Source organism: Saccostrea echinata, unplaced genomic scaffold (assembly GCF_033153115.1).
Source record: "Saccostrea echinata isolate AGI-Se365-2 ecotype Australia unplaced genomic scaffold, CSIRO_AGI_Sech_v1 ptg000029l, whole genome shotgun sequence".
Classification (NCBI taxonomy): Eukaryota; Metazoa; Mollusca; class Bivalvia; order Ostreida; family Ostreidae; genus Saccostrea; species Saccostrea echinata.
This window is the reverse complement of record NW_026889778.1, coordinates 21,433,726-21,450,510: the sequence shown is the minus strand read 5'-3', so window position 1 is coordinate 21,450,510 and position 16,785 is coordinate 21,433,726. Positions and strand designations below refer to the sequence as shown.

The following is a 16,785-nucleotide window of genomic DNA, read 5'->3' as shown; positions in this document are numbered from 1 at the left end:
ACGTTTCAGTGAAGGATACAACATAAAATCACTTACATCTTTTACTGAAACATGTTTAAATCAAAAATTGTACACTGTAGTCTTAATTCCAATATTTCAAAAAAAAAAATAGGAGAGGTTGAAAATTTTTAAACAATTTAACTTTCGTTAGGATTACCGAAAGTGATTCCACAGTATCAACAAGTGGTACGTAACAAACACAAGACAATTCTTGGATTCATCGTGAAAATATTTATCCATTAAATATTGATATGAATGAGATCACAGGTGAAGACATATTCAGAAGCGTATGTAGATCATGGATTTTGATTATATTGACAAACATAGGATATACGTTTTATAATTTAAGATAAAATCAACAAATTTCAACTCACCGACACACACCTTTCACTTTCCCCGGAAAACCTCGAAACAACTCAGTGGAAAAGTATTACACACAAAATAAAATAATGCTCAATTTTAAAGAAAATATAAATCATTTTGTTCCAATATTGAAATAAAGTAGATAATCAATTAATTTAGATTTATTACGATATTGTATGTTGCAACTTAAAAAAAATTGATACAGATCCCAACTGCACATCGAAACTGCTAAAATCGACGTGCATGATTATATTTAGACAAACGAAAAATTCAACTAAGTTGATCTCTTGAGATGTGGTAAACAAAGTTTGTTAAACCCGTGATAGGGTTCTTCGAATGAGACCTTAAAAACCGAGGCACCGTTCCACGGCAGGTGTTGGCAAGATAAAGATCCCTCACTGCTCAATGGCCCTGAGTGCCGAGTAAATGTCTAAATTTGAAGCCCTTCACCGGTATATGGTGACGACTCTGTATGAGTGAAAAATTCGCTAATGGGACATAAAACTACATACAATCAATCAATCAATCAGTTAAACCCGTGATAAGCCTATTTTACATTTTAACAGTATAAATTTAAACATTTAGACATATGCTAGAAGTATTAATGTAAAATTTTTGTGTGTAATCGACGTACTCATTGCATCAGATTTCAGAAACAATACACAGCTAATTGTGCCACGTACGTGTAACGTATGGTAGCACATACCATATGTTACATGTATGTGAAACATACGTAACACATACGTGTATTCCAACCGCATGTTACACGTACGTGGTATAACGTATGGATAACATGCGTGTGACAACATACGTTTCACATAACGTACGTGAAACGTGCGGTTGGAATACACGTATGTGTTACGTACATTTCACGTACGTGTTACATATGGTATGTGCTACCACGCGTTACACATACGTTTATAAACGCATGGTTTACATGTGTATTGTCAACCACACGTTACACGTACGTGGTATAATGTATGGATAACATGCGTGTGACAACATACGTTTCACATAACGTACGTGAAACGTGCGGTTGGAATACACATATGTGTCACGTATGTTTCACGTACGTGTTACAAATGGTATGTGCTACCAAGCGTTACACATACGTTTATAAACGCATGGTTTACATGTGTATTGTCAACCACACGTTACACATACGTTAATGAACATGTGGTTTACATATGTATTGTCAACCATACGTTACACATACGTTAATAAACGCACGGTTTACATGTGTATTATAAACCACATATTTCACACACAGGGTTTACATTTATTATCAACCACACGTTATACATACGTTAATATATGCATGGTTTACATGTATTAAAAACCACACATTACATGAACATTAATGACAAGTATGAGTGTTATCAGCTATGTTACATGTAGGTTAATAAAAATTGTTCTACATGTGTGTGAAAAGCTGGCTGTGTTTGAGAAGGCTGTATATTTTCTATATTAATGGTACTTTTACATACATGTATACAATAAATGTAGGTCAACTATAATTAAATTCAATCCTTTTTAATTCGTTTAATTAATTAGTAAAATTATTATTTAATTTTTGTCAACAAGTGAAAAAAATCCCTAAAAGTTTTATTGTTGCTGGGACTATATAATATTCTTAAACTGGTGACATTTTCAAATACTGTAACAGGAACTTTTTGTACAAAAGTACACCTCAGACCAAATACTTTTTTTTTACTTAATAGTTCAGAGTGAATTTGGAGAACTAATCAAGATAATGTTTAACAATCAACAGGTCTGACACAATCTCTTGATTAAGCTTTATAGCTTGAAATAGCTATATAGCTTTATTAAGCTATTCAAAATAGCTTGATAAAGATATTTATATGCAGGTTTTCACAAAAATGTTATTTGTACAAAATAGACAAAAAGTCGCAAGTATTTGACTATTCATATGTAATATGGGTTATCAAATCAACAACCCAAATCAAAGATAGTTCTAACATTGCAGCATTTGAATACTTTTAAGCAAAAGATGAATTTCCATTGTTTGGGTAACTGTACACTACCTTGTGTGAGTTGAGGCATGATAATTAAGTATGATTGCTTCTCATTGTACTGAATTATTACCAATCAATTATCTTGTTGACCATAATTGGCCTCCTTTAAAATTTCATTGAAGAGGTAACTGTATCAATTGCTTTATATAGCCCCCAAAACTTTTAGAACTTTGAGTACAAAGTCTCTTATGGAGACGCAATTTGATGAGTGATTTTTACATGCATTATTTTCATAAGAGTTCAAGGTTGAATATCATCACTGCACCAAGGTGCGACTTTTTGTACAAACTTGGAAAATAACACATTTGAGAAAAAAGTGTGATAAAATAGCTAAATCAAGCTATTCTGAATAGCTTAATAGAGCTATATAGCTAAATCAAGCTATATAGCTTAATCAGGAGATTGTGCCGGACCTGATCAATAACCTGTAATTCATGAAACAGAGTATTGCGACCAACTTGGTCCAAGTATAAAATCCCTCTTAAAATGGGACCCTAGATCATAAGTTGCGTGGATTTTAATCATTATACTGTAATATATTTTAAAGATTTAACTTTTTTTTTCAAAAAAATAATATCATATCATGATCTATGATAATGATGATTAAAACCCAATCACCTCTGAAAGCTCACAGGTGTGTGCATTGTTGACTTGCTGTGCGTGTTTTGCGTCTTTAATGTTCCAATTTATTTCACATTGTTTACCTTACGTCCACTTGCATGTCTGACATGGAGTAATCAGTTCGCATTGGTGTATAATTTACTCTTAGAGCAGTAAAACATAGTCTACATACAAGTACACCAATCTCGTAATATGTATATCGGATATCGGTAGAGGCACATAAATTGAACTCGATCATCGGTAGATATAATCATTCCGAATTCAGGAGCAAAAGCTGAATTTGAAAAAAAAAAAAGAAAATCACGATAATTTCACAACAGAACTCAAATGGAATTCACCTAAATAGGTATTACATAATTATACAGTTGGTAGCGTCCGTATAACACTAAATATGTAAAATGTACGTTCCGAAATGTTCACCTCCGATTATTATTTACGTTAACGGGTGACGTCACTGGTAAGAAGTCTGACGTCTGCAAGACAGTGTCTGGAGTTAGGCTAGGAGTAACGGTGAGGAATATACATAACATCAACAGTTATTTATTTACTTTATATTTCAGACTGTGTTGCATGTAAACTAACGGGTGTGTTTCTTTTATTTTAGTGTATAACATAATGTACGAAATTATTGACGCAGTCAACTGTCTTGGTCAGCACCCCAGCCCAGGCGTGAATCAACACTGGCACATTATATCAAAATTAAGGTGAGGTATAAAACATACTGTTATAAAAAATATTTATTGTAAGATTTTTTTAGCCTACCAATAAGATGCAATAAAACCCTTGATGGAAAAAGTTCCACCCACCCAATGTATTTCTTTACAAAACATGTACAGGAAATATAAATTATCTTTTAGGGCAATAAGGGTGTAACACTTATTTTTCAGATGTCTTTTTCATACAGTCCTTATGAATATAAATAATGTATTTTGAGATTGTGATTTCTTTATGTGATTTTAAATGTACACTCCAGGATGGTGGCTGAAGCTCATCTCCTATGTAAACACCTAAATGCCAAGTCTGGACTTCAAAAACAGATTCTGAAAGTTTAACCAGCATTATGGTAAAACTCTTAAAAAAGAAATCAAATTTTCTGATCCCATTGCTTTTAGACTTGCAATTTAATACATATAATATCATGTAATGATGTGCATTACATTTCAATCACAAGAGGAGAAAATGTTAAATGTTATCAGTAAAATAAGTAATTTTTCATATTGTTTGTTTTGCTTTACAAGTCTGAAATGCAATTTTTTTTAACATATATTTTCTTTTTTACCCCAAGGACAAAAAGTATACACTTCGAACAGACACAAAAACATATAGGTCCATGCCAAGCTATGAAAGATTTATGCTGAGGGTAAGTTCTATTATTATATAGAATTTAATTGTCAGACATATGGTTATGTCTAAAATTCTACTGTTGTATTTATATCAGTGATAAGCAATGTTTTGCACCTGAGCTGACTTACATGTAATCACAAAAAAATGTTATAACTAATTAGATAACCTGAGTCAGTCATGACCTATTGCTATCTGTTTTTAGCTCACCTGAGCTGAAAGCTCAAGTGAGCTTTTGCTGATCACATTTTGTCTGTAGTCTGTCTGTCTGTCTAGCTGTCCGTCTGTCTGTAAACTTTCACATTTTCGACTTCTTCTCCAGAACCACTGGCCTATTTCAACCAAACTTGCCACAAACCATCCTTGGGTAAAGGGGATTCAAGTTTGTTCAAATAAAGGGCCACACCCTCAATATATGGGAGATAATTAAGAAATAGTGAAAATTAAGTGGGATGTTTTAAAAATTTTCTTCTCAAGAACCACTGGGCCAAAAAAGTTGAAACTTATAGGAAACCTTGTATGTCAAAGTGTAAATTCAAATTTGTTTAAATCATGAGCCCTGGGTTTGGTTGGGGCCACAATGGGGGATCAAAGTTTTACATAGGAATATATAAGAAAAAATCTTAAAAAATCTTCTTCTCAAGAACAGCAAAGCCTTGTTTAGTCATATTGATAAGGAAGCATCATCAAGTAGTGTAGATTCAAGTTTGTTCAAATCATGACCCCCCAGGGGTAGGGAGGGGCCACAATGGGGGATCAATATTTTACATAGGAATACATAGGAAAAAAACTTTAAAATTCTTCTTCTCAAGAATAGCAAAGCCATGAATAGTCATTTTGAAATGGAAGCATCCTCAGGCTGTGTAGATTCAAGTTTGTTTAAATAATGATCCTCTGAGGATAGGATTGGACCATAATGGGAGATCAAAGTTTTACATAGAATATATAGGAAAAAATCTTCTTCTAAAGAACAGAAAAGCCATGATTAATCATGTTTATATGAAAGCATCATCAGGTAGTGTAGATTCAATTTTGTTCAAATCATGAACTCTGGGGTAGGGAGAGGCCACAATTGGGGATCAAGTTTTTACAAAGGCATATGTAGGGAAAAATCTTTTAAAAATTTCTGCTCAAGAACAACAAAACCATATGTTATTTTAATATTTCTTATGGCCTGCGGGTGTGTCATCACCTTGACCCAAGGTCATTTGGGCAAGTTCAAGGTCACTGACAGAAAAAGTTCATAATTCGTGTTCGGTCTGTATCTTTCCTATGGAGGATAATTTTGGATGTTGGGAGTATCCACTTCACACAAAGATTGTTTATGACCTGAGGGTGTGTCATGATCCTGACCTATAGTCACATACTGCAGAAAAAATGGATAAATAATGCATCCATACTTTCCAACAGAGAAATACTTCAAAAATTGTTATTAATTTTTCAATGTAATAAAAAACAATATTATTATTAGTATTGCTGTTTTACTAGGCTATGCCAAAGTTTCATTCATTAAAAAAATATAATGAGCAATTACTGGTAAATTTTCTCTCTAAATGTATAAACAATTTTTGAACACCTTTTAGATCCTAAAATACTAGTATTAGTGACTTGGCATCTTCTCTGAAAAACCCAGTGGGGGCTATTTGTCCATATTGGACAGTTCTAGTTTAGTTCTAAAGGAAGTCAACCAGGAGTTATATGTAGAAAATAATAATGTTCTGAAAAAAAACTATGTGTTTTTCCATATGCAAATTCATTTAATATTTTCTTTTTCTTTACAGATGAAAGGGAATTACAGAAGAATGAATTGATGTTAACATCTCAACATTAAAATTGGCTTAAATTTGAATATGTCTTTTGTTGTGATTGCCTAAAGAGCAATTAGGATCAGGAAATTTGAGGTGAAGGATATCCAGATATGTACCTTCAAAATGTGGATCATTCAACAGATGAAAAGAAAATAAGCCCCTGAAGAAAATTATGTCAAATGCATGAAATGAATATTTTAATTGCACATCATTTTTGTTTCATGCATGTTTACAATATATATGTGAAAAAGAATGTTTGGTGGTCAAAACATATGTTTAACCATGGTTTGGCACATGTATGGTACTTATACATTTATCATATGAGCAGTGCATTTAACAAACATGTTAAACGCATGTTTCTAAAAACATACGTTACACACACGTTGAACGTACGTTATTCATACGTGAACCGTATGAATAACGTACGTGTGCAACATGTGTGTAACGTATGGTAGTCAACGTATGTTTAACGTACGTGTCATGCATGATATTCATACGTGTGAAAACGTATGTTTAACGTACGTGGTGCTTTTTTCATGTGATACGTTTAACGTATGTGATACGTACGTGGCACATTTTGCTGTGTATGTAAGATTGTAACCGGAATGGCTGGTCACAAAATATCGCATGGTTATTGGAACAGACAGTGACAATGAACAAAACACAGAACAAAGAATTTGTTTAATTCCTTGGGACGAAACTGAAAGTTGTACCTTGACATTAAGCTCTACGTATATACGCCACTGAAATCGCATTGTTAAACTTTAGGACCTGCAGGTGTTTAGTCCTGCAGGATTAATATGCACATCATAGCTGTTACCTGCTACATTTTTAAACAAACTGCCCATAAACCATGATATGTTTCATAATTAAAAGAAGATGATATAAATGTATATAGTGAATTATATAAGCAGTATTTATCAAGATATTTTTGTTTTGTTTTTGATGAATCTCACATGGCAGGACACAAAACCAAATCCTCAAGAAGGAATCACCCTCTCACTTTTACTGAATGTTCATCACTAACTAATATGTAAAGAAACTAAAAAAACTAGTCTGACAGCCTTGACCAGCTACCTGTAAGCGTGTATCTTGAGAACAAAACATTTTCGCGCTAATCTTTAAACATCGGATGACATTTATCTCTACTGTTTCCCAACCTCCTTTGTAACCAAAAAGAGAAACTTTAAGAAACCATAATACAAAACTTTATGAAATCTTTTTATGCAATTAAAATATTTGTTTTGTCTAGATCTCTTAGCAGTGCGTAATACTAGGCAAAAGACAATTTCCCTCCAACGAAGGAACAGATCCTACATGTAGTTGTCCTAATGGCTCATTTTACAATTGTCAACCGTCTCTTTCTAAGTTATAACATTTTGAGCAAGTTTTATTCTCATTTAGTATATTCTATGCGTATTAGCACGATTTACTTTACACGGTATTCTCAAGGCTTGATCTTCTCATTGATTTAACAACGACGATATATTTCATTTCTCCATTTCAATTATGTGTAATGCCTTCCATGTTTGGCAATTATTCAAAATTCTTGTTTTCGATTTTGATTTAGATGTTACAGAACAAAGCAGTACTACGTGGGGTACTTTCAAGCCTTACTTAGGTGAATGTGGACATCGTGGATGGTTATAGGATTGTAGTGAGCTTGAGCTTATCTTGGAAAGGGTTCCTCTGAACATCAAAAAAAAATTCTAGATTTCGAGATACGACCTTGGCTTTTGATCTTTCAAAAAATAATTTTAACAGAAAATCAAGTGCCACACATAATAGCTCTCTATCTCCAGTACAACAATCTTCGCAGCTAGGAATAAGGACGCCCATGAAATATATATACGCCTAAATATATTCAGAGAAAATGAATACAATTTTAAATTTTATTTAACACTTTTTGCACTTGTATATATCGGGTCTCTGCTAAGTTCGGCGAAAGCGACATCGCTTACAACAGCTGTTTGTCACGTGACAGGTTTAAAATTAGAACATATATGTACTACTACAAAGATCGTAAAAGTTCAACGATACATAGGTATCTTTCCGCTATAAAATTTATTCTGTTTTGATCAAGACAAATTTCTTAACATGAAAAGTGCTGGGAGCAACTTCCTCATGCTCGGGAATTGTGTAAAATTTAGCAATCTTTCTTTAAACTCGAGACATAGAAATAATACGCATTGAAATAATATTACATTACGGAATAAATAAATAATGCACAACCAGCTCCCAGCACTTTTCAGAATAGTAGGAATAATAGCTACACATGTTTAAAAATTCAGAATTCATAAGGAAGCGGATATCGTTGAACTTTTTATTTTTTCGAGGGGCTGGACCCCTCATTCTAGCACATTACTGTACAAATGTGCTCCCTACGGCTAGTCATAAGGTGTACACATTATCAATTTAGTTTGAAAATAAAATGTGGATTTATATATTTTAGAATATGTATTTATTTCAGTCCAATTAAGTTTGTTTTGTAATTATTTTTATTTTTACAAGCTACGATATAGCTTGATCCACGCCTCAAGTACAGATAAACTGCGTGTCAAACTAAGAAATGACGTCATCTCAGTAAGTACAGCGAGATCAAGGTGGCTTTCATTCTACATACACAGAGTGCTATTTTTGCAAGATAAGTTGCACATCTATTTATTTTATAATATTTATCAGAAACGAAAGTATTTAGTGTTTTTTAAAAAGAACTTACAGTATTTATTCATCGAGATTTTATTTGAATTGTTTTAACGTGAAGTCATAAAAGCTTTTGTAACACAATGAGCGTACAAATTATAATTTTAATTGATATGTTAATTTTGTACATTGCGTTTATCATGTTTATTAATATTTTAAATATTGTGTTTTGAATTATAATTGATACTATCAGTGTGTAGAGCGACGGACAATAACCTCTTAATTATGAACTTGTTTACAAACTCTGGGAGATTGGATACAATAAGTGAGCGTCTTCATTTGACGGACAATTAGTTTTTATGATGTGTTGTTCTATAACATTGACACTTCCAATTAGACTTTGTGCAAAGCTGCAACCATCTAATTAACTGAAGAATGTGCAAGATACACAATGTTAATGTAAACAGAGGACATTGCCATATCCTATAAGGAGATGAGAGACAGTTCTTCAGTGAGGGGCGGACAATATTAATATTAATTATGTGACACTGTAACTTACTGATTGTTGTTACCAAATGCGTGATCCCTATGATGCAGCTTTTCGTACAAAAGATGTGCGCACTGAGTATCAATAGCTTTTTAACATCTTAGCTCTAAGACTGACTACATGAGCTTTTTACCATCTTAGCTCCTAGACTGAACCATCTTGGCTCCGAGACCTGCAGCCATTGACTTTTTTTTATGTACCATTGTTTTTGCCTTTCCTGTGACTTTATAATAAAACTATAAACTTACAAATGTCTTCTTAATCCAAACACATTGAGTAATTGTGTTATACTTTCCCGAACCTCTGCATAGGCTGACGTAGATATGGGAGTCCTTAACCCAGCTGCGTTACGATCATAAAAAAAATCCGCGTTTGGATTACTGGGGAATTTGTTTGTACTAAATCTTACTAATTGCAAACTGAAAAAAATTCTTCTCTGGCAATCCAACCATTTGCTTAATTTTAGTAAGTTGAAAATTTTGCGCATACATCAAAATAAAATTAAACGGCTGAGATATCCAGATATCGAGATTTCAAGATTTGAAACAATGAAAAGCTGCATTCGAAGGGTTTCATTTAAGTGAGCAATTTCGAAAGTAAACACAATTGAACAATTGAAATGTGAACTTTTATACAGAAACGTCAAAATTTCCACTAACAAAACCACTTTTTTTCTATTTTGTCCAGCTCTCCTATTATCTGAATGAAAATTCAGAAACCTGGTGTTTTGTGATGTCAGTGAAGAAATCGTTTGCTGGTTTCCTATTTTGAAAGGTTTTTTTTTTTTTACTTTGGTGGAATCTGTGATTTAAACATTGTATTACTGGCTATTTGTTCAATACATGCACCATGAAAGTCATTCTTTGTGAGCACCGTATATGTGGAATTTCAGTCACCCTCCTAATATCACAAATGAGTCAATGCACGAAGTACTTTACATATCTGCATATTTAATTAATTTTTTTCAGCCCATTTTTCATCTTTGATTTCCTTACTCGAGACAACAGCTAAGATAATACATGTAATCGTGTTGTTGCTGATAAAATATTAAACCACAGTTATTCAAATCATGGTCCTTTCAAGAAGAGACCAATTGTTACTATAAAGTTTTCAAAGCATTTAAAATGTTGCAATTTCCTGAGATTTAAATCTGGTCCGTCATTTCCGCTGACTTAGCCCTATCTGTATTCTGGTGAACATTTAAATGAAAGAAACTCGTAAATTTGCTTACCTTGTCATTGGTAATTTGCAAAATTATTTTGTTAAAAACATTCTGATTGTAAACACAAGTACTCTGAAGTTGACATTAAAAAGATGGCTTGAGTTTCTAATTGACATTATCTATGTGGTTTTTGGAGACCAGGTCTTCCAACAATTTATTGGAATTTCCATGGGTATCAATTGCGCCCCGTTATTAGCAGACCTTTTTTTATATTCATATGAAGCAGAATTTGTCCAAAATCTTATACGTGAAAAGAAGAAAACACTTGCTGTGACCTTCAACTCGACACTTAGATATATCGACGATGTATTGTCAATAAACAATGGTTATTTCCATTCTTATGTCGATACGATATATGCGGGTGAGCTTGAGATAAAAGATACTAAAGAGTCTGATACATCTGTTTCATATTGAATATTTTACTTGAAAAAGACGTTAATGGTAATCTAACAACCAAGCTTTATGATAAACGTGATGACTTTAACTTCCCTCACTTAAAAAGCAAGCTGGTCTCAGGGATCATCTGCTAAAAACCATTAATTAATGCACCAATGGCCTATTATGCCTACGACAAAGACATATTACATGATTCTGTGAATTTTTTACAGGTGATTTTAATTTTTTTTTTTTTTTAAAGTACTTGTAAAACTACAATGCTCCTCAGATGCTAATACGCTAATAAAATCTTTTGTGAGAAATAGCGGAACAAATTAAATCAATATATTACAAATTTTACAAATATTCTGAATGTTTATATAATGTCCATAATGCAATAAATGATGCAAAATATGAATGTACAATACTTAATACCATGGGAAAAATTTGTCTTCTTAATTCAGAAAAAAAAGTTTAAACAATTTAGGAAAAATTAAGTTACACACGGCCTTTGTGTAGAAATTATAAAATGACCATATTACTAATATGAAATAAAAAACTGTGGTCCTGGGCTTCAAGTCAATAATCAAAGACAATTAAAACTCTGATTCAAATCCATAACTTGCCAACAAACATTTTTTTTAAAGTTTTTTTTAATAAATAACTAAAACATGGTTAAAAAACATCCCTTTCAGCTATCGTAAAAGAGGTATAGAGTACATAATATTCGGCATTGCCTAGAGTATAGCGCAGTTACAAACATTCAAAATATTTCAATATTTTATGATATTTTGTTAATCTATCTATAAACAAATTATGATAATTATTAATAGATATTTAATTTAATATTTTTTACTTTATCTAGTTATTTTTTAATCATCGTAATTTCCACACAATATACACATCGGAAATAAACATATAGATCTTTACATTATTGCTCCAAATTGTCTGTTTGTCATTTGAACATTTGAATATTACGTTACCTTGACTTAATATAATATGGGCTCATCGATTATTTGGAAAGAAGAGACACATAAAGAGAAAACGTGGATACGTTGACGACATACTTAGATTGCAGCAGTAGAGTGATCTAGACCATTAATGAAAAAAAAAGCCTTGAAAACGATCGAGAAAAAAATTATATATGATTTCGTAAGATGTCCAACAAATTTAAAAATATTAATATAATGATAAATGTTTGATTTGATTATTGTGATATATGCATATACACAGAGAGGCTCTATATGAAATAACAAAAGAGATATATCTCATAAATAGTTTACAAGTGTTTCTTGTGAATTTTTAGCCCGAAACAGAGCATAAGTTTAAGGGGAATCTTTTGAATAATATATATATATATATATATATATATATATATATATATATATATATATATATATATATATATATATATATATATATATATATATATATATATATATATATATATATATATATATATATAAAACATTTCCGCATACTAGTATATATATATTTCATAAAACTGTTTTCCTACATCCAATACATAACCAATGCGCCAAGAATCTATTTTTGGTAAAAGGTACTTTCCATTTCAACATTTAAGCATGGCTGTAGGCGAAACATTCGGAAAAGGGCGCTTTACCTCTTTCTATTCGATTGGTAGTGCATTTGAGGCAACTTCTTAAAAATATCTAATATCCTGATATTGGGGTTTTAGGTAAAATCAGTAAGCTTTCGGTAAATTTTGCACAAGATCTATGGTAAGGTTAATTACTTCTACCTTATTCTGGATGATATTGAATATTTTATCTAATTTCCCAAAAAGTTCACTGAAGATTTTTAAGAATGCCTGAAATGTGCAGGAATTGAAGAGATTTCACAAATCCTGTAAATATATTTGCTGTTACTTTCAATAAAACGGAAAAGCTTTAAAAATAAGTTTTGAAAATATCAAACCGCAACAATGTATGTCATCGTTCGATTCTGCAAGCATTTTAAACATTTAAAACCATATTCATGTCATACCCCTTCAAAGTCGATGTTCACACCTTGTAAATGAAGAAATTAACAGAAAATCTCGACACTGATGTCGAATTGCGCATGTCTTCTGAAATTCTTTATCAGTTGTGAATTGGGGATGCAGGTAATCTACTAAAGCTATTATTGTGTACATGGGAAAGGATGTTTAGAACAGTGTAATTTCCTTTTAATTGTTAAAATATTTGAAAGGTTTGTTGAAGCGGAACACATCACTATACATTGTTCATTACTTCAACAGATAAAAGGGTTGATTTTACAACACCAGGATAGCTTGTCAGTGAATTATGATAAACATTTCAAGATTCCCAAAATTCTGAGGTTAAAAAATGCATTAAATTTAAAAGAATAAAAAGGTTATAAGATGAAATATTGAAAATAACAGTGATTAAATAAATTCTATGTTGAAAAATTTCAGCTTGTAATTGTTTAAATACAGGGTTTTTGTCGTGCTTGAAATTAAATGGATGCCCTTGGATGTTTCAGAAGATATCGAAGTTTAATTATTCTGAAACAGGCAGAGCATAATTATTTTGTACTTTAATCCGTCTGCTTATTCATGAGGTATCCTCTTCGAAGTTAAGCTGACTGCAATTCCACAGCCAGCCTTGATTATCTCATTGAACTTTGTAAGATACAACTCAACTCTGCACTGTCTCTCCTTCATGGATTCATTAATTTGAAGGATGTATTAAATTAAACCCAATGCAAAATCGTCCCTAAATGTTTAAATAAAAAAGAACTAGAACTCTGTTGTCAAGGCAAAAAAGAGATCTTTCGCCCTTTCCCAATGACCAAAGAGGTTTATTTTGCAAATATTGCACCGGATTTATTCCTTAAGTTCGACCGTCAAAAAATGATAATAAACAGAATATTTTGAAGTGTGTAATATAATAGAAATAAACGTTAATCCAACGTTGTCGAAAATTTTTAATGGTAGATAAAATTTCTTTTCACTCGTGTCGACAAGCTGAAAATATAGGCATAAGTATTAGAAGTATCTTTACTTAACCTTATAATACGATAGAAAAATAGCGAGACAAAAACTTTTGATTTAATTTATATAATGAAAACGATCGGGAAATGTTGTACTCCAAAAAAATGTAATGATGTTTCATAATATCTTTAGAAGTGGCACCGATAAAAATTTTATTTTGAAATCAGAAAATTGGCTATAACTCGGCACTAGAAGTGGATGTTTCAAATATTCTTTATGATGAATAAAGATAGTATCAATACCCATTATACCTTATATCATTTAAGACACCTTGATTAGTCCTTGATCAATCACTTGCATTCAATTTGGGGGGGGGGGGAATGAAAAGAAAAAGACTACACTGAGTTGTCGACTGATTTTTTCGTTAATACCCGTTCATAACGGCAGGTGTGACCGGTCGGAAGGGGAAGTTCACTCCTCCATGGCACCGTATCCCGCCCCTGTTGTTTTGGAGTCTGTGTTTGCTCTGCTCCGGGATTTGTATTGTTTAATGGACTTTTGGTCTTGAGTGCTGTTCGTTATCTCCATACATTTCATAGGTCACTATCAGATCGAAAACGGAAGACCTTCATGAATGAAAATACTTACTGTAAACAGCAAACATCATTAATATACAGCAGAAGAGGAAGTCTCTTGTCGTCGTCGTTAAATTGTGTAATGAAGCTCTCCGTTATTTAAACTGATATTTGAAATGTTTTAATGAACTAATATCAAAATGTTAGACAAACTCAAATTCAAATAAAATACTCATACAGACATTTTGAATTTATGCAAAACTGTTGTACCTAGTGCATTTATTTAAATATATTTTTATGACATTTCCTCTTTTTGAAGATTCATATCATCACTGAAGAGACATAATTTGTCGAAATGCGCATCTGGTGCATCAAAATTGGTACCGTATATGATTTACATTATGACCCCTGGGTCGAGACCTCTGCTGGAGGACTGTTAGTCCCCGAGGGTCTCTACAGCCCAGTAACCTAGTACTTTGGAACTAGCTTGAAAAATACGGATATAAATTTAATTTCTGTCGTAAAATTTTCAAAATTTATTTCAAAATTAAGGATTATCTCCCTCATGCGTAGCTCTAATCCTTCAGCGTATATGGCTCTAGTCTTTGGCACCTTTTCAGCTCTTCCAAGCCTTTTTTATTCAAATATTTTGGATTTCAAACGTTTCGGCTTGAGCATCACTGAAGAGACATAATTTGTCGAAATACGCATCTGGTGTATCACAATTGGTACCGTATATGATTTACATTAAAGATAAAACCATCAGAAAAGTTAACACTTATTTTAATTTATTTAATTTTCGTCAGGAATAAAATAGTTGCACACCTTGCCCTTTAAAAAGGCGTAAATGTTAGCATGTGTTAATCGAACCACTTTATTTAGACGGTGATATGATAAGCAAGGTGTTGCAAGCGAATATTTAATCAAAATGTATTTGACTATGTAAATCATGCATCAAGGAAGTAACCCATATTTGAAAGGGAAACCGTACACTTTTCAAAAATAGCCCATATTATCATGCAAATTTGTTCACAGTTATTAATTTTAGTTTTAGTATGATATATTTTTTGTACTGTTGAGAGAAATTATTAAAGAAATCAACAGTCAAATTTGTTGTTATTGTTTGTTGTTTTTTTTTTTAATTATTATTTATCTTTTATCGTTGTTATTGTTATCAAACTTTGGAAAGAAATAATGTTATGAAACCTTAAATACATAAACTGATTATTATCATGATCTCGAAATCATGCATCAAGAAAACCCCTCAAGAGTATAAAAACCCTCCTAGAAAAAAAAAATTACACTTATTACAGCTTGATTGTTGTTATACATCTATGTATATGACTAACATCCAAAACGACTTTTACAATGAAATATTTAGATAACAGAACAGTAATCAAGCTCAAAAATCCATTGAAACAATACAAATTTGAAGCAGAACAAACACGGACCTCTTAAAACATCAGAGGTAGGATCAGGTGCCATGGAGGATTAAGCATCTCCTGTAGACCGATCACACCCGCCGTGTGCTCCTTGTCATGATCGGGCAAACCGAAAAATTTGTAGGCAATTGGTCAACCAATTTGTACCAAAAAAGTCAGTAAATATTCGACTTAATGATAGATTGAATTTGCTGATTTGCTGACAAGGTCATTGTATCGACCATAGAATTTGCGAAATGTTGACTTTAATCGAGACTATTCATATTTTTGTTTCATCATCTTATCTGTCAATAGCTATCCTCGTTTTAGAAATTGTTCGCACGTAGACCATGCTCTTGTGAATCGAATCAAAGGCAGATGTAAACTCCATGTGCAGCGGATTATGGTATATTGATGTTATTTTCATGGATTCATCATTCATGGTTTGCATATTTATAAAGCGGAACACGCCTTGCTAGTAAGGTAGAATACGCCTTGAGAGTAAGGCGGAATATCCCTTGCAAGTAAGGTGTTCTATAAAAGGAGGAGTACATCTTAACTCATTTAAATATTGAGGGCCATATACAGCCCTGATTCCACTCTGACTCCGTCTAATAGTCTAGTTAATTTTTTTGAAGATGTAAGGCGGGTTCTGTCGATGGACGGTGGCCCTTTTCAGCCTTAAGTCAGGGCATAAATTTTCGTACAGGAAGAGTATACAGGATTCAAGATAATGGCGCACTATTTAGCTTGATAACTTATAAGATATATTGAAAAATTATTTTCCACTGTGTTGAGATCAACACGATATGCATTAGCACCAGTAAAAGGGAACATATTTTGCACCTTTGCACAAAAATAAAAAAGACACAAAAGT

At 32.4% G+C, this 16,785-nt stretch overlaps 1 long non-coding RNA gene across 2 annotated transcripts in view; it reads left to right on the top strand.

The window, feature by feature from the left end:
* Positions 1-3,501: 3,501 nt before the first annotated feature.
* The window catches only part of LOC133195709 (uncharacterized), a 94,820-nt gene continuing 81,536 nt past the window's right edge, over positions 3,502-16,785 (top strand). The window contains exons 1-5 of one of the 2 annotated variants that reach the window (XR_009722233.1): positions 3,502-3,530; positions 3,625-3,724; positions 3,994-4,083; positions 4,306-4,380; positions 6,143-6,161. This is a non-coding gene — a long non-coding RNA (uncharacterized LOC133195709). Of the gene's footprint in view, positions 3,531-3,624; positions 3,725-3,993; positions 4,084-4,305; positions 4,381-6,142; positions 6,162-16,785 lie in introns of those variants that run through there. The other variant, XR_009722234.1, reaches the window with a different exon arrangement.